At 34.8% G+C, this 20,995-nt stretch overlaps 1 protein-coding gene across 6 annotated transcripts in view; it reads left to right on the top strand.

Moving 5' to 3' along the window:
• NCOA1 (nuclear receptor coactivator 1) overlaps positions 1-20,995 on the top strand; it is a 201,552-nt gene that overhangs the window by 89,732 nt on the left and 90,825 nt on the right. For all 6 annotated transcript variants that reach the window (XM_054569040.1, XM_054569013.1, XM_054569023.1 and 3 more), the window contains exon 3: positions 18,162-18,317. The gene's annotated coding sequence lies outside the window, so the exon portion shown is untranslated. The remainder of the gene's footprint in view (positions 1-18,161; positions 18,318-20,995) is intronic.

The following is a 20,995-nucleotide window of genomic DNA, read 5'->3' as shown; positions in this document are numbered from 1 at the left end:
ACAGAAGTTTGAGTTCCATGAACCACTTCAGAAAGTTATTAAACTCTCTTGATATTATATACAAAGTTATGTCCATTTGGGAATTCTTTTGAGATGAAGTATCTATAGCTTATATTGGAGTCTCAAAGTTGTTGCTCACCCAAACAAGGTTAAAAACCATTTTTATAGGGCTTCTGAAGCATCCTACCTTCCAAAACAATACTGAAGGTAAATTTGCTTTGCTTTCTGTAGTCACTAAATCTAGAATCTTGGAATGACCAGCCTCTACTTTTTACAAGTGAGAAAACTGAAACTCCTAAAAGTTAAGTGACTTAACCTAAGGATATTGTAGTTCAATTCTTGTTAAATTAGCAGAGGACTCACTGGGGTCCCTGTGGTACCCTGATTGATTTCCTAGGGCCTTTTTAGCCTTCCAGCCTCTACACACAGGTTGTTGAGCTTTCAGTTTGGCAGCAAGGTATTTGTATTTGAATACAAAGCTTCTATAGAGATAACAGAGATCTCTGATAACTTATTCCAATTATTTCATTAAGTATTAGTAATTAGTGTGATGCTAGTTATGTGGTTTCTTAGAGGGAGTATGTATGGAATCCGGTTCAGTACCAAAGGAAAAATCTCTTAGTCTCTAGTCAAGTAGAGTTTAGGAAAAAGGTCATAAACTTCAGACTACAGGAATCTCAGGCTTGTGACCATTTCATTCATTTAACAAATATTAATTGTGTATCTACTATAGGGATATAGGTTTTACTAATTGATAAAGAATACTTGTGAAAAATTATAAGATTGTTCATTTAATAATATTAGCAGTTTAATTAATGTTGGGAAATGTTTTTCTTTCTAATCACTTACCAAAAGAATAAAATGTCAAAAGTAATACTGACAGCAATTTTGCATAATAATCCTTAGGACACTGATCTGACAGAGTTATGAAGTATTACAGATTTTCAGACAACTGGGAATTAAGTAAATCTCCTGATTTAAATACAGGGCCAAAGCAGAAAAGATTTTTGTTTTATTTATGATTTTTTACTATCAGATTGAGATTTAACTATTATTCTTATATTAATGATTTCTTTAATGTTTAAATTTAATGGTTATTTTTCACATCATGAACATAGATCCTGCATTTTTATGTTATTTGGTAATATAAGAGAGCAGAGTTGCAAATACGAAAGCTATAGCAAATTAATTGATAATGTCAACATAAATTTTAATCACTTTTTAATATACTTAGAATACCTTCAAAATAAGGATTTTATGACTTAATGTGCTATTACATTTCAAAGAACTAATGACTAATCTCATTTTTCAACATTCATTTTCACATGGTATGCTTGAGATTTACGAACTATGAGATTTTGTGCTTGTCTTTCTAAAGTCAGTTAATGAATTTGGTTTTTCAAACTGGAACAAGGTTCTCCAACATTCCTGTCTTAAGATTCCTTCATCAGTTTGGCTCATATGAAGAAATCACTCCAAAGGAATACTAACAATATATTATTTATATTGTATTTGTTTTTACATTTTTTTAAAAATAATTTTTAAAGATTTTATTTATTTATTTTTAGAGAGAGGGGGAGAAAGGGAGAGAAACACCGATGTGTGAGAGAAACATTGATCAGCTGCCTCTTGCACATGCCCCCAGTGGGACCGGGCCCACAACCCAGGCATGGGCCCTGACTGGGAGTCAAACCAGTGACTTTTTGCTGTGTGGATGACCCTCAACCAACTGAGCCATGGCAGTCAGGGATATTTTTACAGTCTATGCTTCTAAAATGTTTATTACTTTACTTCTGTATGCTTAAGGTATACAGTTGATTTCCAAGGGCAAATATATGATGAATAATATTTTAGTTATAGGCAGTATGATTCCATTGATGTAGAAACCTCAGTTATGTGTCTTTTCCCTGTGATCCCATGAATAGTATCCTGAGCTTGTTGTCACCTTATGGTATTTATCTCATTGTTTTAATTGTTTCTTTATTCAACTAAACTTCCCCCATGCCCAAGTTTTTAAGGACAGAGATCTAGATCAACTTTGAATCTTCAAAATATTGCATATAGCAGACACTTATATATTTGTTAAATAAATGGATTGAGGGACAATAGGAGACCTATCTTTGGGTCCCCTTTAGTCACCAAAGAAGACTTAAACTCTAAGGCACTGTGTTAATAGGGTTTTCCAGAGAAACAGAACCAATAGAATGAATAAATATGTCATTAAATATATCACATATATATGTATATATGATATATCTCACTAAAAAGATTGTATATATATTCTCAATAGAAAATATATTTATATATATATATTCTCAATAGAAAATATACACTATATATATACTCAATAGAATATATATATATATATATATATATATATATATATCTCTCACTGAAAAGATTGAGTGATTTTAAAGAATTTGCTCACACAATTGTGGGGCTGGCAAGTCTGAAATCTACAGAGTAGGCCAGCAGGTTGGAGACTCAGGGAAGAGTTGATATTGCAGCTCAAATCCAAAGTCAGGGGACCTCAGTCTTTTTTCTCTTAGAGAGAAAAGGCCCACTAAGGTTATGGAGGATAATCTGCTTTACTCAGAACCTACTGAGTTAAGTGTTAATTTCATCTAAAAAAATACCTTCACAGCAAAATCTAAACTGGGGTTTGACCTTACATTTGGCACTGTGGCTTAGCCAAATTGATGTATAAAATTCACCATTACAGTTACCAAAAAAGATTCCTCAACATTTTATAAAAGAATCAGTTAAGAAAAAATTAAATTAGCATAAGAAATATTAACAAGTTAAAATTTTAAAAAATGAATGGCTATGACCAGGAATGCATGCTTGTGTTAGAATCTTATACATAAGTGTAGCATGGGAAAAATTTAAAGCATATGAACAGGTATTACATTATATATAAATCAGGAAATTTTCAGGCACTAGTGATCAGAGTGGGGTGAACTTAGGAAAATATTCTTAAAGAATTTGGATTTTGGCCAAATTTTGAAGTAAGTGTGCATATTGTGCATACAAATGGAGTTGGGGATAATCCTGATAAGTAGAGTGCCAAAGGCCTTATGAGAAAATGGAGAAAGAAAGGCAGGGGAGAGCCTAAGGAGGACCTTGAAAATGCATTTTATATTTGTTTAGCTTGGCAATTAAATAAAACTTCTGAGAGTTAATTAGAAGGGAAGTAATTAAATAAAAACATTTCATAAAGCTATTGTTCTGCATGTATACTGGACTAGAGTGGCTTCTAAGCCCAAATATAGGAGGTAAGAACCTGGACAAAGATTTGTTAACAGAAAGAAGTTCAAATCTTTTAGAGTTTGTTGAGGGAATTGACAGAACTTTGTTATTTAATATTGGAGAAAAATAAGAGAGAGGATATGCTAATTTTGCCTAAATTGGCAATCTGATGCTGTACGAATGATGGTAATTTTTGACAGTTCTGTGGAAATATTGAAGGTAGGCAGGTAGAATATGATGAATGATGCATTCATATGACTCAATAGATATTCCATTGGGTAAAATGTATTATAGCACTGTATTCTAGTATTTTAACAGTCCACTTTGAGGCATAAAATACAGTACCTTCTTATTAAGGAATTTTATTCTACTTGGTATAACCAGCGTACTTTCATTACAAATTTCCTAGTGTATTAATTAATACTTGAAGATATCAGACATATCAAATTTCTGGTAAATCATCAATTGTGTAGTTAGTATGTACTGTGACAGACACAATGAAAACTGTAGAGGTTCAAAATGGGGTGTATTTAAGACTATTTCCTGGGAAGGGTTTAGAGGATGTCAGATTTAAGCTCTTATAGATAGGATTTGAAATGTTTTACAAAGTGGAGTCAATGGGGCAAGGGGAAAGCCCCACAAGTTGCAGGCTTAGCTATGGCTAAAATATACTACCTGTTTTAAAATAAAACTGTATAAATCAATCAATCAATCTTTGTTAATTTGAATTATTTTATAACTTATAGCCCTTTAACCTCCTTATTTTGTATGATTAATCATTTTTATGTGCCTCCGTCTTAGTCTGGCTACTCAAATTGGAGCCCTGGTGACCTGAAACTATAGCTTCAGTTACTTATATAATTTACCTTTCTTTTCTTACTCCCCACTCCCTCCTTTAGTCTGTCAGTCTCAAAAATCCATAAAAGTACTGGTCATTTCTTGAGGGTAGCACTGAGATGATCTGTTTCCCATTTGTCATTCTTTATCTTGTCATTACACTATGTATGCCCTTATTTTTATTACTTTGCTTTGGCCAGGGCCCTAACATGGCAGCAATTGGGATGTCCCTTGGTCCAGAGCCACATATTTCTACTATTGTCATTGTGCTTTAGCCTGTCTCCTCTTGCTTCTTTCAGTGATAGTATTTCTTCTAGTGCCTGGCTTCTCAAGTCCCATTCTAATCAGTTCTCCAAGCCGTATTGCCACCTACTGTTAATGCTCCCCACAGTAAATCTCTTTTTTGGATTGCAGTTATAGCAGTATGTATGATATGTGTAGAGCTTGATTTACTGAAAGAAAACTGTATTTATAGTCTGAATCTTAGTTTTCATCAAGTCAAACTGATTCCCTTTCCAAGTAGCCTGTGTTCAAGCTTTCAGTACATGTTATCTTTTTAAAAAAAAAAAAGTATTTATTTTTAGAGTGGGGGAAGGGAGGGAGAGAAAGAGGGAGAGAAACATCGATGTGTGAGAGATATATCAGTTGGTTACCTCTTGCACACCCCCCAACCAGGGACCTGGCCTGCAACCGAGGCAGGTGCCCTGACTGGGAATCAAACCGGCAACCTTTCCGTTCACAGTCCAGCACTAAATCCACTGAGCCACACCAGCCAGGGCAGTACATGATATCATCTTACAGTACAAAAATAGTATCTGGTATTGTTAAGGTTTGTTGCTTACTAAGTTAGTAGAGAATGGTATATTTAAAATATTTATACAATTTACATGGAAAACATTCCACAATTCTAAAGCTTCAGTTTTAAAAACTATTTATAATCAGTCAATGAAACTACATATTTAAGAATGCTGGGAGAAAAGGATTTAATAACTCCCAAATATCTTAATCACACTTTTTTCCCTGACAGTTTTATTAATTGGGATTCCTCTGGAGATCACTCTTTGGAAAACAAATCCTCCTAATTCCACCTTTACCCAAGAGGTCAGAGTACAAGTATTCCTTCTTTTGCGTGTACTTTAATCTTGATTAGAAGCATTATGTCTTTTCCCCTTAATTATTCCTTGTTACTACATATGTAGTTGCAAAAAATACCCACTATAATTAAAATTCTGAAAGAGCACTGAGACTTCAGTGTAGCTATCAGGTATATTAATTATCATTTACTGAATGGTTAACAAGAAAGGTTTTACATAAACTAAATGCTTTTCTACATTTATGTAATAACTAGTAGTTTCTTGACTAATAGTTCTCTAGGTGATCAAGACAATATATTTTACTTACTAAGTAGAAAATAAATAGGGTTATTTGAAATATTTTAGTTATTCGCCATAAAATACTGTTGTGTGATCTTCTTAATCCATTTATTAAAAAGGTATTGTCCTTCACTGAAAAGTAAATTTTAAAATATTGTTTAGTATGTTAACCAGTATTATGTATGCCCAACCTAAGAAGTGAAATTTAACCAATAAAATGGAAACTCTCTGTGTAAGCCTTTCTCAACTCTCCTTCTTCCTGTTTCTTCCCAAGTGTAAACACTACACTGAATTTGTGAGTTATTCTTTCAATTTCTTAAGTTTTACTGCATGCATATCTGTACCTAAATAATAGTTTATTGATTGCTTATTTTTGAACTTTATTTAACATGGTATATTGTATGTGTTCTTAAGATCCACTTTTAAATTTCTAAAATTCATTTACACTTCTCTGTAGGACATTGATTTTCATGGCAAGTTACAATGATTTATTCTACTCTTCATCCCTAGGGGGTAAGCAGAGGGTAGAAAGAATAAGGAAAAAATGAAATCAAGTTTATAAAAATTCTGGAAAAGATACTTACGAAAGTTTGTAAAATATGGCTGAAATTGTGAGCATGTTTACAGTGATAATAAATCTTGGTATACTGGAACTAGCCAAAACCTTGAAAGGGGAAAAACAGTTTTAGGAACCCGCCTCTCTCCCCCCAATTATAATGTTGTTTCACAAACTTAGATAGAATGCTTTGCCATTTTGATCTTTATAGCACGAAGTTGGGAGAGAGTAGTAGATACATGAGCATAAAAGCGTGTGGATTCCTGATTGTAGTGGTGTTGGGATATGTTGGATTCCTGGTGTCTTTGTGGGGAAGTATTTGTGCTTCATTTGGGATTTATTTTACAGGGTCTCTTGATCGCCTTTAGGCTCTTTCCTAAGACTTTGTTTTGTTGTAAAGGGATTGTGATTGTTTGGGCAGGTTCAAAGTAATTCTCCAAAGTGGACATTGTGATAGTCTACCCTCAACTGTTGCTGGTTTTCTCCTCTTACCTTTACTCATTCTCCCTTTCTTTCTCTGTCTCTTCCAGCTTTCATTGTCCCCTTCCTTAAATGTTGGATTGTTTTTGTAGTAATTTATTCTCTTCTTACTTTTCATTGGTCATCTCATGCAGTCCACTGCCAAAATTTGAAAAACCTTTATGTGCCTCTTCTTCGGAAGTCAGCTGGGTTTATCTACTTGGATGTCATATTTATAATTAATGTGTACATAACTGAATTCATTAGCCTCTCCCTCATACATCTGTTATCTCCTGTAAATTCAGTCTTGGCTAAATGGCATTAATGTCCATCCTGTCTCCAGTGCCAGGAAACTTGCTCTTTGTGGGAGTATATTTAGAGAACACAATCTAAAATGTAGATAAAGTTTCTGCAAGAAAGATGCCTCATCATAATTTTGTTTTTAACAGCAAAAAAATTGGAAGCAATCTAAAGTCCTGCGCCATTGCCTTGCTTAAAAACTGATATACCACATACACACACACACACACACACACACACAAATATTTTACAGACAATACAAACTATGTAGAAGAATGTTTAATAATATAAGGAATATATATAAATTTAATGGAAAAAAATGTGAAGAGTATGCACATTATGATACTATACTCGTTAAAACAAAACTATATATGTACTTCTACTTATAGAAGAATATAAATACAAATCTTTGCATTAATTAATTCTAGATGGAACAGTCATGGGTGATTTTTATTTCCCTGCATATTCTAGACTTGTAAACATGACACACAGACAATTTGGCCTCCTGTTTTTTTATTCCCAGTTCTTACTGATTTATACCAGTGTCTCATTCACCCCAACCATAACTGCAAAAATCCAGCTTCTCACTGTGTTGGAAATTAGACTGTCACAACAATCCCCTTGCCTACATTGCTCAGCTGCCTGAGCTGTCTTCCTAAAAATCTTAGCTGGTTGGGTTCTTCCCTTGCTTGATCTTTCCAATCATTGAGTAATCATTAAATAGCTAAATGTTAAATCCCCCAAACCATCAAAAAAAGAGTAAAGTTTGACTGTTTTTCCTTGTTAAGATTTGGTCTGAAGACTTTCAACCAACTGGAATTTAGCCAAGTCAAGATGTAATATAACATTTTCTCCTAATCCCAACAAGTCGCTTTTGACAAAAATAGAGATAGTTATGTCAAATTGGGGGTGGGAGGAGGACAGGAGAAGAGAGGAAGAAAGGGAGAAAGCAAGAGAGAAAATAAGAATTGAATTCAGGCATTTGCAAATCTTTGCTCTTTGTTTGCCCCTTCTGTTCTACCTCTGCAACCTGTCACACTTTGCCCATGTTTGTTTCTATTCAAGGGACAATTTATTGGTTTCTTGAGTATTTAGCCAGTAAGAACAAGTGACCAGATAATGAAAATCCATTGGTTTTAGTGCCAATTATTATATCAGCAGATCCTATTAGGAGTATTTATTGAAGCATGTCATGCTAATAGTCCCAGAGTGTAATTATACTTGCAAATTTTTCATGCTTTCAGGGAGTTTGTAACATGTTCCAGATGGTTAAATAGGAAGGAGTAGACATTTTGTACTGTCGTTTCAATTATGATTAAGAATTTGATGTTACTACTTATGTTGCCATTATTGCTTTTGTTAGATTAAAATGAGAGGAATTTAAACAATATGTAGGTTTTGATTTTTTAAAACATTTCTTCTACAGTGGTCAACAATTAACAGGACCTTTTAGATTCTTTTCCTCTGGTAAATTGTTTAATTGCTTTAATTTAAGCATTATTAAAAGGAGATAATTGCATCTTAAGTAGTAATTCTTTTATGAATGTAGTCTTTTATTCATTCTTGGAAAGTATTCACTTGGGCTTGTTTTAGACTTAAAATTACATGGTGAACCTTCTTGAAAAAACTCACATGAGACTGAAAGCGCATAATTTTACAAACTGTTGAAGGTACTTTGACATTTTCCACAAACTAATATGACCTTAGATTCCAAATCAGTGGGACATATACTTGAAATTTCGCCAGTACTGGTAGTGATGACTTTTCATTCACCTGTTCATATTCTCGTCTCCCCTTAACTGACCATCCAGCTACTCTCATTTGAAAGGCAGTTTACCAAAGATTAGGCACTGAGGGTGCAAAAGTAATGAAAAGAAAGCTGGTGACTTACCAAATCAAGGCAGTGGTAACCAGCTGTTGAGTTTGTTGTCTTTGATGTTACCTATTTGTGGTAAAGGAAAAAATGGGTTATGAAACAGATATTAAATATTCTAAAAAAATTTTCAGTTTTAATTTATAATACAGTAAATATTTATAACTGATACAAATTGAACCTCTTTTGAGTCCTCAGTGATTTTTAAAAGTGTAAAGGGACCCTTAAACCAAAGAAAAAATTGAGAACTGTTGATTCGCAGTGGTGTCCAACCCACAGCCTGCGGGCCACATGCGGCCCAGGACGGCTGTGAATACGGCCCAACACAAAAATCATAAACTTACTTAAAACATTATGAGATTTTTTTGTGATTATGTGCTGCAGTGTATTCAATGTGTGGCCCAAGACAACTTTTCTTCCAGTGTGGCCCAGACGCCAAAAGGTTGGACACTCCTGAAGGGGGAGGAAGGAGCCATAATATTAATTTTAGAAAAAAAATTGTTACTAAGTGAATTTTCATTTCCTACTCTTGGTTCATAAAGTAAGTCGTTCTTTTATAATCAGGGAATATAAACCTTTATGAAAATAAATTTCTGTATTTCTCCTTATTAAGCAAATAACAGTTACAAATGTATGCATACTCAATTCCCAGTTGACCTATGCCCTCTCCCACTCCTCCACCTTCGGTCTGTCCTTCCGAGGAAAGGAGGCAGGGGCGGTTCCTTAGCCCTGGCCCATTCCTAGGAATTTTGTTGATGGATGGTAGGTACATACTACTGCTAAATGAGGAAGCCAATATACACACTTAGTGCTTAACAAAACAATATAGAGGATTTTGTACAGAATGTTTTTCAAGGGAGTAAAAGTGACAACCGTCATAAGTGGATTTTGAGCTGGATGTTGGGTGGGCACGTGCACAAACTCCTGGGAGGAAGGGAGAAGGAGGGGGAGCGTGTGTAGAGCAGGGGACGGCCGGCTCAGCCGGTGCCGTGCAGAAGCAGCTGTAGGTAATAAGTAAACAGGGAGCATGGCTATCCCAACGACATTGTTTATGGACATTGAAATTGAATTTCATGTAGTATTCTTGTGGCATGAAATAATCGTCTTTATATTTTTTTCAACCATTTAAAAGTGTAAAAACCATTCTTGGCTTGTGGGCCATATAGAAGTAGGTGGTGGACCCTGTATGAACCATGATGATAACCAGAAACCTATCCTTATAACTTTAAAAATAGGCGATAAACATTAGTAAGTTATTTTAAAATCAAGTGGTCAAACATTTTCTTTTTATTCCTTTCATCCAGTACACATCATTTATTTTTGTAACAAGCAGACATTTAATCCTCAAATATTTAAGAGCTCAGTATGTGGTAAACACTGTACCAGGTGCTCAGGAACAGCAGTGAATGAGAGATGAAGTTCCTAGTCTTCAACACTCACATTCAAATAGGAAGAAAAGGTCAGTAAGTCAAACTGGATAATTTGAGGTAGAAAGTTACTAGGGGAGCTACTTTTGATTGTGTGATTAAGGAGAGTTTATATGTGAGACCACATATAATAAAAACTTAACTCCCAAATTACTTTAGAAATGAATGATTTCATAGTATTGTGTAATGAAAACTCAGCAGAAAGAACCTCTTACCTTCTTTCACTAATCTTGAATTTTCATTATTACCTATATGACGTCTGTATTTGTATATCCAGGCAACACCCAAAATTTAATAGTTCATAAAAAATGCTCATCACCATCCCTCAAAGTCACTGCTAAGTACACTATCACTAGCCATCATATAACCATTTCCCCAGTTCTCTTGGTTCTTAGAACTGTGTAACTCAGCTATTTTTACAATTCTTAACATTCAGTTCATTAATAACTCTGTTCATTCTTTCTCTTCCCCGTGTGTTAAACCAGCATCTTGTTCGGCTTTTCAAAGCCAGCAGCACACTCCGAGTCTGAGACACCTCCGCGGCGGCGTGCCCGACCTCTCTCCCTGGTCTGCCTGCGCATTACCTCCCGCTGAGCAGTTCCCCACATCCCGTGTTCACAGTGTCGCTCTGTGGAAAGGGATAGTCAAATGTAACCACAGGATTATAACTTTGCATTCCAAAAAATGGAATTACTTATTAAAATCTCTAAGCACACAGGCTGGTCACTTCTCTATTTTAAAAGGTAATATGTAATTTAGAAATATCATATAAAGAAAACGAAATATCTAGATACAAATAGTTTTATCAGTTAACTGTAGTGAGTATCCGTTTTTACTACCCAGAGAGGTAGTAAAGCGGTTTTTGTCAGCTGATAGCATGTGGAGTAGGGCCTGCACATTGAAAAATGTATAATGTGTACTGTAAACACTCGTCTGATAAAGTCTATGTCAATTTTAACTTACCTACAGAGATTTAGCCTTTACTTTGTTTTAGGCCTTAAGAAAATGCCATCTTTTAACACATATAAAAACCCGTATTGGGAATTAAAATTCTATCTGAGTATCCTGTGATAGCGTTTTGGAGATTTAGTACAGCTTAGCTTTGATAGTCCTCAACAGCTGCCTTCCTTATTTAGTAGAGTTGCTCTTTAGGAAAGAATTAAATACTTGTAGTTTAGGTGTTACATTTCATTTTTAGATTTGAATGTGGACTCTCTTCAACACCCTGATGTTCTCTCTTGCCTTGTGGCAAAAACAGATAAATTATATGGCAGAATGATGCCACAGAAAAGGATTTTCTGCAATTAGCAGAGATGAATTTAGCACTTTATCTGTTTGTGTTCTCACCTCCAAACCTATGCCTAATTCCTTGTGTAACAATCTAGTATGTCCCTCACACAATAGATACTGCTCTTGTATTTGTTTAGAAAGATTCATAACGTCCTTTCATCAGTTTAATGGTCTTCATTCTCATTGAACTTTTATTTGCGTTATTATTGTTGAATTAGAACAGGTTCATTAATTCCACATATTAAACTATTAAAATGTTGTGTACCTACTCTGTGCCAGTTAAGAAACATTCGCCTGGGAGCTTACGGTCTAGTGAGAAAGATAAACAATAAACACATAATCACACAAACAAATATGTAAATAAAAACTGTGGGAAATGCTTATGAATAAAAAGAAAGTGCTATGAAAGTATAATGGAAGACTGATTTATATTTCTGGGATAAGAGAGGTAGAATTTTAGCTAAAACTTGAACAGTCACTAGGAACTGAGCAGATGAAAAAGATAGGAGGGATTATTCACATCAGAAAATACATTGAAATGGGGAGGTGGAGATTAGGGAATAGAGAGGAACTGAGGAAAGCATAGTACACTATGGGGAGAGTGGCCGTGAGTTTTGGATTTTGTTATGAGATAAAACTACATGGAAGGGTAGAGTCAGGAATAGGGTATTGGATTTTTATGTATGTGGGTTGATTATTTATTTTTGAAATAGACTAGGTGGGGCTTGGTGATTGAATATATAGGGCGTGGGAGTGGGAAAGATTTCAAAAGGCATATGCTTGCTGGTGTGTGAAGCTTAGACTAGAGTGTAAAAATAGTGGGGACATTCTCTTTTTTTAATGAGAATAACTATCTCCAAAATAGATGTGTTTATACTATATCCAGAATTAGTAGTATTGTGTTTATTACATGAAATGTAATAATGGGCATAGTCACTAATGTTTTAGGTTTAGTAGTTGAAATGCAGGCAATTTAACACAATTTTGGTTTTAAGGTTATAGTCTGCCTTTTTGTAAAAGGGGACAAGAAATAGAAATTGATACAACAAAGTACTCTGGATTGGCTTATTACTGTACTTTTTAAAATTTTATTTTATCTTTAAAACTTAGCAGTTAAGCCTCAGTATCTTCTTAAACGCAGAAAGTACATTAAAAACAAAAAGCCATATGACCTGATTAGCGTGGCTCAGTTCGTTGGGCATCATCCCTGAGAGGGAACGAAGGGCTGCCTGTTCTATTTCCTGTCAGGGCACATGCCTGGGTTGCAAGTTCAGTCCCCCGTCGGGGCATGTATGAGAGGCAAATGGATATTTCTCTCTCACATTGATATTTCTCTACCTCTCTTACTCCCTCCCTTCCCCTCTCTCTAAAAATAAATTAATAAAAAACCTTAAAATCCAAAAAGCCATAAGAAGGTACATAAAATTTCCCAAGTATGTATTACTGAAATTAGTAATTAAAGAAGTGCATGTTACCCACATCAGGCAAAAACTAAGGGAAAACATGACAGCTGCTATGATTTATTAGAAAGCTGACTGACCAGTAGAAGAGAGATTAAGCTAGTTGGCTGTGGTCTGTTGATTAATCAAACACTTTACAGTGTTTACCATGTGCCACGCGCTGTTTTAAATAACTTTAAATATTAAATGTTTACTCTCCTAACAACTCGTGAGTAGATATAAGTATTATCCTGCTTTTTGTCGGTGAGGAAACCACGGCATGGAGAGGTGGTCACAGAGTTAGTAATGGTGTAGTTGGGCTCCAGAATCCATCCTTTTAATCATAGTGCTCTACTGCATCAGTTGTAAAAAGGACATGTGGTTGCCTATGGGCAGATGTAGGTAGCTAAAGCTCAATTAATTTACTTCACTGGTGTGAAACTTTATTGTATCAGTATACTAGAGTTTACCAATTCATTCTGTCACTGATGGGCATTCGGGTTATTCCTGTATTTTGCTCTTACTAACATTGCTAGCACAAGCTTTTTTTTTTCTTTTTCCTTCAATCTCTTGTTGCATATGTGCAAGAAACAGTTCTTTGGGTTTGTGGTTCTCTTTAATGTTGGTCCACTGGTAGAATTCTTGCTATTTACCAAAATGTATTTCCCAGCTAGAGTGCTCTCACAGTTCTTGCTTTTACCATGAGGGAACACTTTGCCTACTTTTCCAACATAATAGAATTTTGTCTTCTAACAATATCCATGAATTTGCCCAGATTTTTTAAGATACCCAAAAATTTCTGTAAAATGTTTTTTTCTGTAGAAAGATTATAAACTTTTCATAAAAGCATTTCATAATCATAAGCACAGGGAAATCAGCCTTCTAAAAATTAAAGATTAAGAAGGAAAATAAGCAAGTATTACCATTCTATTAAACTAAAAAAATTTTTTTTAAGTTTTCACTTTTTGTCTAGGCCTCCTCTTCACAGACAGTGTTAATAAGAAAAAGCAACTACATACTGTGGAGAATTCAAGTAAATAAACTTTATACATATTTTTTAATTATGTTTTTTTATGTTAATGTGGATGACTTGATTTCAAGTTTTATTTAAATCATTTTTGTCTTTGATTTGGAGAGCGTGATCCGTGCCATCACTAATGGGAAAGTTGATAACATCATTCTTTCTTCTCTCATGGAAATTTTGCAGTCTCTCCCAAGAAGAATACTTATTTTTTCACACAATTTTTAAGGAAATTGCCTCCTTTTTTCTTAAATTTTATTCAGGGTAGAATTAATAAGAACACAAGTCACTATGAAATCTTAACCAAAACAATTTCCAATTATCACTAATATTAACGGTTTATTTATAACAATGACCCACTAGTGGATGGCAGCATAGTTAAGTTATAAGTCCCAGCACACACTGGGAATTTTGTCTAAGGTTATCCCTGTGTCTCTTCATCAAAAAGCATATCATAAAGAAGATATGTTAAGACATAGTAAGTTAATATCACATTGTAGTAAGATAACTTTGTGTCTGCACTAATTTTATGAAAGCAATTTATAAACATTGTAATTTTAAGGGTTATAGTAACAAAGTTACTTTCATCACCTTCATAGTGGATGTCCTGGGTGAGAGTCTCCTACCCTTAGAGTTCTGAGAGCTGCTTTCCCTTCTTACAGAGAGCACTAGACCACAGCTTCTTTTGATACTCATCTCGTAGGTGACAGTTACTGACAGAAGATGGATTTCTTTTCCCTGCTTTCCCTAAGTCACAATCCATGGTATCAGCTCATGTGTATGAAGAGGCATTCCCTTGGTCTAAAGTTGATTCTTTTTCTAAACTCTGATTTTTTAAAACTGTTTTATTGGCCTTTACTGCCTGTTATTCTGTCTCTGTCATATAACTCTTTGTTACTGAGTAATTCTAATGAATAATTGGTTCTTGAGAATGTGAAGATGGTGGACCTAAAAATTCTCAAAAAGACAAGGTGTTAACGTACATGAAACAAAACTTTCTAAAGATTAAAAAAGTGATAGGAAATGGAAAGTAAATAAAATATTACAAGTCACAATATGATATTTGGTTCCAGGGAAAGGTGGTAAATTGAGCATACATTTAATGTTCTCTTCCCAAGCCACCATTTAGTTAAACAACAACAAAAATAAAGTTAATAAGGTTTGGTTTTCTCCTTTGTTTTTGTTTTTTAAATCATAAATCCAGAGATGTAGAAGAATGGGAGAAAATAAGGCAAAATTTTCAAGGCTGGAAAACAGCTAGAATAGTGTAACACTGACTAAACCTAAGAAAGCTTTAAGTGGAGAATGCTAAGGACCAATTGAATTTGCACTTGTGACTCTTCAAAGGGCTCTGACAGTGTAGTAGTGTAAGTAGTGTATGACTGTGGGCGTAGAGGTGAAGACAGACCCAGGACTAAAATAAGGAAGATTATTTAAAGACTACTTAAGAAACAAGTGCCTGGGTCTCCTTTGCTCTTTGTCCTTGTGCCAATGCTCTGCTCCCGTCTTGACAGATGTGAGACTTGAAGTATATTTTCAGGGTTAAAATAGAGGAGCTCTGGGCTAATGGACACCAGGAGCATTGAAGGTAGAAGGCGATCAAATGACCCTTGGGATTTTGAATGCTGAGAGCTGTCATTGGCTTCCTAAACTGAGGCCTCTAACCTCCATGCTGGAAACTGGAAGAATCTTCTATGAAGAATCCGACTAACCTAAGAAGACAACTCTAAAGACAAAGGAACTGTCCATAAATACCTGTACTGGCCCTGGTCAGGTAGCTCAGTTGGTTGGATCATCCCATACACCAAAGGTGGTAGGGCACCTAGGTGGCGGGTTTGATCCCTGGTCAGGGTATATACAAGAGGCAACTGATGGATGTTTCTCTCTCATGACAATGTTTCCCCCCGCCCCTTTCAAATCTATAAACATATCCTTGGGTGAGGATTAAAAATAAAAATAAGTAAACAAATCAAAATAAAAAATAAGTATCTGTACTCTACTTGGTAGATAGGGGTTCAGGTTAACAATTCTGAAACTACAAGTATACACGTATTGAACATATAAGTAAATAAATGGTAGATAATGGGGGCTTGGTTTCTCACATTAATATTAGCCAACTAATATGTCAGTTTCTGTAATATTCAGGGAATTGCATATTGGAATGAGATCCCATTTCCATTCATTAGTTAAAAAAAAAGTCTGATGATATCGAGTGTTGGAAAGAAAACAGAGAAAATGGTTCTCTCTCACACTGCTAGTGGGAGTGTGAAATGATCATTTTGGCAAGCAGTTAGACAAATGGTGAGTATAATGGAAGTATGCAAATACTACAACTCAGAAATTCCACTTCTGCATATTACTATTTGTATTTCTTGCACTTGTGCACATGAAAATAGGAACAAGAAGCCATGTACAAGAACACTCATTGAGGTATTGTTTGTAATAACAAAAACTTACAGACAATTTAAGAACAGCTAGGATGTATATTTACACGTACATATGAACAACAACCACCAGTCGCGCACACTCTCCCACTCACACTCACTCTCAGACTCCAGCAAGGATGGAACTCCAAAACATAATGCATGAAATCAGCAAATGCAGGATATGTGTTATAGGCAACTGTAACATGTATATTTTAAAACATAAAAACATCAGTATATTTTGTTTATTGATATATCTCTATATATGATATAAAAAATTGACCAGTATAGGTATTAAATTCACGATGATAGTTATTTCTATTAAAGGGAGGGGGGAGGAACAGAGTGGGCTCTGTGTAAGTATGGAGACCTTTGATTTATTGATAATGCTGAAAAAAGAAAATAAATATATCAGAAATGTTTACTGTTGTTAATTCTGGGTGGTAGGTCCATAGGTATTTATTTTTCCTATTTCTCAGTATATGTTTAAATTCCGGCTCTGCATGTCTGCCTAACTTCAGAGTAAGAAAGGAAGAATATTTTGTAGATTTCCTTTTTTACTCTGGGCTGTGTTACAGGTACTCTTCTATCATCTTGCTTCCTCATCTGATTCTTAAACCAGATTGAATTTAATAAATTAAATTGAATAATTTAATAAATTAAAGGAATAGAAGTGCCACAGTAGCCAGCTTCTGTGCCAGAATCCAGCACTAGAAGCAGATAATGAAGACAGAAAGGGCTTACCCATAAGGGGAAAATTGGAATTACTAATGGGAAACCTCCAGGCATGCCCAATGGTCATGGGGATCCATAGGAGTTTGTACCGTTCATATCAGATCTCCTGCTCCGGATTGTTAGGGGAGAGGTGGCGAGGAAAAACTTTTAATAGTGAACTCGGAATAGCACAAATAATTACATAATAATTACTCGAGAGATACATTTTAAGAATAATAGGCTGGTTTCATTATAACCATCAAATATCAGGTCAGCGCTTCTCTTTTTCTCCCTACTCCTTTATATTCTTCCTGTTTGGTTCTGTGTGTCACCTGTCTCTGGATTTCTGTGTTTCCCTCTGTAACTATAACACCCTTCTTACCATGATTCCCACCCCCCCCCCCCCATTATCTAGGTTTCTTCAGCTCTAAAACTGCATTCTTGAATGCCTCCAACCAGGGAGACTGAAGTCTTCTCCTTTAGGTCTAACCTCCCATTACTTAAGCGGCATACTGGGAAGAGCTCTCTTGCAAGGTAGATCTCGTCCCGTTTAGTTCCTTTTTTTCAGTGATCTGATCCCCTACATTTCTGCCTGCCTTTGGTCACTTTTCAATGTCTTTGAACAGCTCTTTTTCCCTGTTTTGTCCAGAGTTAATCATTGTTTTCTCTGAGCAAGTTAGTTCAATACAAGCTCATCCATCATTCCTGGAACCAGAACTCAACGAATTGCATTTTTAAGTATTATGAATATGGAATATTTATAAAGTTTTTCAGTAAAAAATTTGAAGTGAAATATAGTAACTTTAATACATAGTAAGGAATATTACATAAATAAAGGAAATAAATGCAAACTGAAAACATGAAAAATCAGTATAAGTAGAAAGGATAAACATATAAATATAGCCAGAAAAAAATGTATCAATAAAAGACATATAAATGGGTCTTGCAGAAGGTTAAGGACATACTGTAATTAGGTATTACATAAATATAAGTCTTAAATAGGAATATGTATTTAATTACCAAAACGGATTTTAGCTGTAAAATCAGATTTTTATCCATTGTCTTTGTAAATATTTTTCCATTTGGCCTTAAAAATTGTATTTTCTTTACCTAGCGTTTGACCTTTATCATTTCTTAGGCAGTAAAATGACAGTCTAACCTCCCTTCTGCTTTTATTTTTCTTCTTTTCCTTTGTTTTAGTTGTTGGCATAATTGTCCTTAAATGAGTTGAGAGTGAAGAGACTAAAGCCATCTCTGGAGAACATCTTTCCCCCATTCCCCTGGAAGCTACCCTCCAGAGCACTAACTTGACCCTATCTGTTTTGAGGACTCATTATGAACAAAGAAGTCTCCCAGGTAAGGGTTGGTTATAGCCCTGGTTTTAAAGAGTTTCATCTGTACAAAAGTATGGAGGGAAAAATGACTACCTGTTGACTCTTACTACGATCTGAGAAGATTGAAACATATGCTGGCATTTCTAATTGAAAGTGTTCAAAAAGTTTCAGATTAAACTTCATACACTGCTTTAATGCACATTGAAATTAATATAGGCTTCAGTAAGAGAATGTTAGTACCTTGACTTTATAAAAGAGAAAGGGAGAAAAAAATAGAATAATCTAGTGATTGAACTCTGGCTTAGGTGTTTTATTCTTTAACTCATTGTTCAATGAGTGACTCTGAGAAAGTCTTATTTTCTTCATATCACAATAAAAATCTTTACCTTTTTAAGTTCCCCTTAACATTTATTAAAAACAGTTTTAAACTGCCGAACAGTTGCAAGATTGGTAGACTGAACAACACCTCTATGCCCATTGCCCAGTTTCACCAGTTGTAAACATTGTGCTACATTTGCTTTCTCTCTCTCTCTATATATTTATTACTAATTCTATTCCTCTACCACCATTATCATGTTAATAATGAAGAGTCATGTGAGAGTAAGTTCTGGACATTTATGATCTTTCATTCCTAAATATTCATTATATGTCTCCTACTTAACCACAGTATAATAACCACATTCAGAAAACTTAACATTTTTATTATCATATCTAATATACAGTCCACATTAAAATTTTATCAGTTGTCTGATCCAGAATCACACACTGCTTAGCTGTCACATCTCCTTAATTCCTTTAACCTGGAATAGTATATCAGCTTCTCTTTATCTTCCATGGTATCAAAATTTTGGAAGAGTACAAAGATAGCTCTTTCGTACAATGGCAAGTCATTTTGAGCTTGCTGTTTCCATTTATTTTCCTTTCTAAAGAGACCATGATATGGGACTTTGGAGATTCGTAGATTTGTTACTGAGAACCTTATCTGGAGAACAAAGCCTGTAAAGATTTTTTAGGGGGAAGTTTGTTAAAATAGGAACTCAGAATTCCAGAAGGTAGATTCCTAAAGATGAGTTGATGTTATTGAAAGGAATTTTATGTGTGTGTGTGTGTGTGTGTGTGTATGTGTAAGTATACATATAATTTTAGACTCTTAGATTTATATATTTTTGGACAAAAATTGAGGTTTGTAAAGGCAGAACTTTTGATTTTGAAGGAATAGCACATTTACATTTTAAGGTGATTCACATCTACAGGAAATAATTGGTTTTATATTATAACCATAGAAGATAAGTCAGGATCAGAAATATGATCAGTTTTATTTATTTCTGTATGATGTTTAGACCAAGAATTGAAAAGATATTCTCTGTTCATGTGTTTGAGAACTTTGTAAATACCACCTAGGAATTTAATTTTTATTTTTTTTAAATTTTTTAAACTGATTTGCGAGAGAGAGAGGAAAGTAGCAGGGGTAGGATGTGGGAGAAGAGAGAGAGAAACACTGACTTGTTGCTCCACTTATTTATGCATTCCTTGTTGTTGCTTGTATGTGCCCTGCCCAGCGATTTTAACATAACTATCTTGGTGTATAGGGACACCCCTCTAACCAACTGAACTACCTGGCCAGGGCTACCACCAAGGATTTTTAGATGTGGCATAATTTGCAAGCTTTTCTGGAGAGACTCCTAATGAAGAAGCATTTTAGTGTAGAGACAAAAGCAGAAATGGGAATCTGTAGTTAGCTTTTCTGCTTATCAGTTACGTGACTATAGTTTAGTTATAAAGTTAAAGCATAGCCAGATTCTGGAATCAAATTACCTAAGAATGATTTTTACCTCTGCCACTTATGATGTTGGGAAGATTAACCCCTCCATGCCGCAGGTTTCTCACCTCTAAAATGGGTTATAATACTACCCACCTCATACTTTCTGTGTAGATAAATTAGCAAGGTTTATGAGTAAATAATGTAAGTTAGATGCTTAGAACAGTGATTGGCACATAGTAAATCTTATAAAAGTGTTAGTAATTACATTGTCATCATCATCAGACCCTAGTTTCTTTATTAGTTAGATAAAACTGTTGAACTCAGTAAGCCTGTGAAGTGGAGGTAATGATAGTATACATTTCATAGGACAGTTGTGAGGAATAAAGGAGTTAATACATGTAAAACTCTATATATTAGTACATTGTCATATCCTTTAATGAAATGCATGTTCGTGGCCTTACAGTTTTTTGTGAATCTTTTTATTTTGTTCCTCTCAACTTCTTTGTTGTTACTGACTTTGTACTGCAAAAGTGGGAATAGGCAGAACAGGCATTGTGTATATTCTAAGTGGCATATAGAAAAGGTCTGAGAAAGACTATACCAGGTGATAATTCTGAAGTGCCTTACTGAGTACTATACTGAGGTGCCTTATTCTGAAATTTTATAAATCTTAGTCTTTGGTTTAATTTATAAGCAGCGTTTTCATACTTATTATACTGTTGCTAGCACTGGAAAGTGAAATTTGAGTTACAGTTTAGAGTTAGTCTTTAGTTGGGTATTACACTGGAGAGTTATAGCCAGATAAATTCATACAATCGTTGAGCAGATACTGATGCTGTTTAACCAGCTATTCACCTAAAGTGCTTGGAGACTCCTTTTTCAGTTTTCAACTGGTAACACTAATGCTTTTGACAAATATATTTGAATCAACTGATATG

This window comes from Pteronotus mesoamericanus, unplaced genomic scaffold (assembly GCF_021234165.1).
Source record: "Pteronotus mesoamericanus isolate MK-2021 breed Mesoamerican mustached bat unplaced genomic scaffold, CSHL_Meso_final contig_101, whole genome shotgun sequence".
Taxonomy (NCBI): Eukaryota; Metazoa; Chordata; class Mammalia; order Chiroptera; family Mormoopidae; genus Pteronotus; species Pteronotus mesoamericanus.
This window is presented reverse-complemented; position numbering and strand designations above follow the sequence as displayed.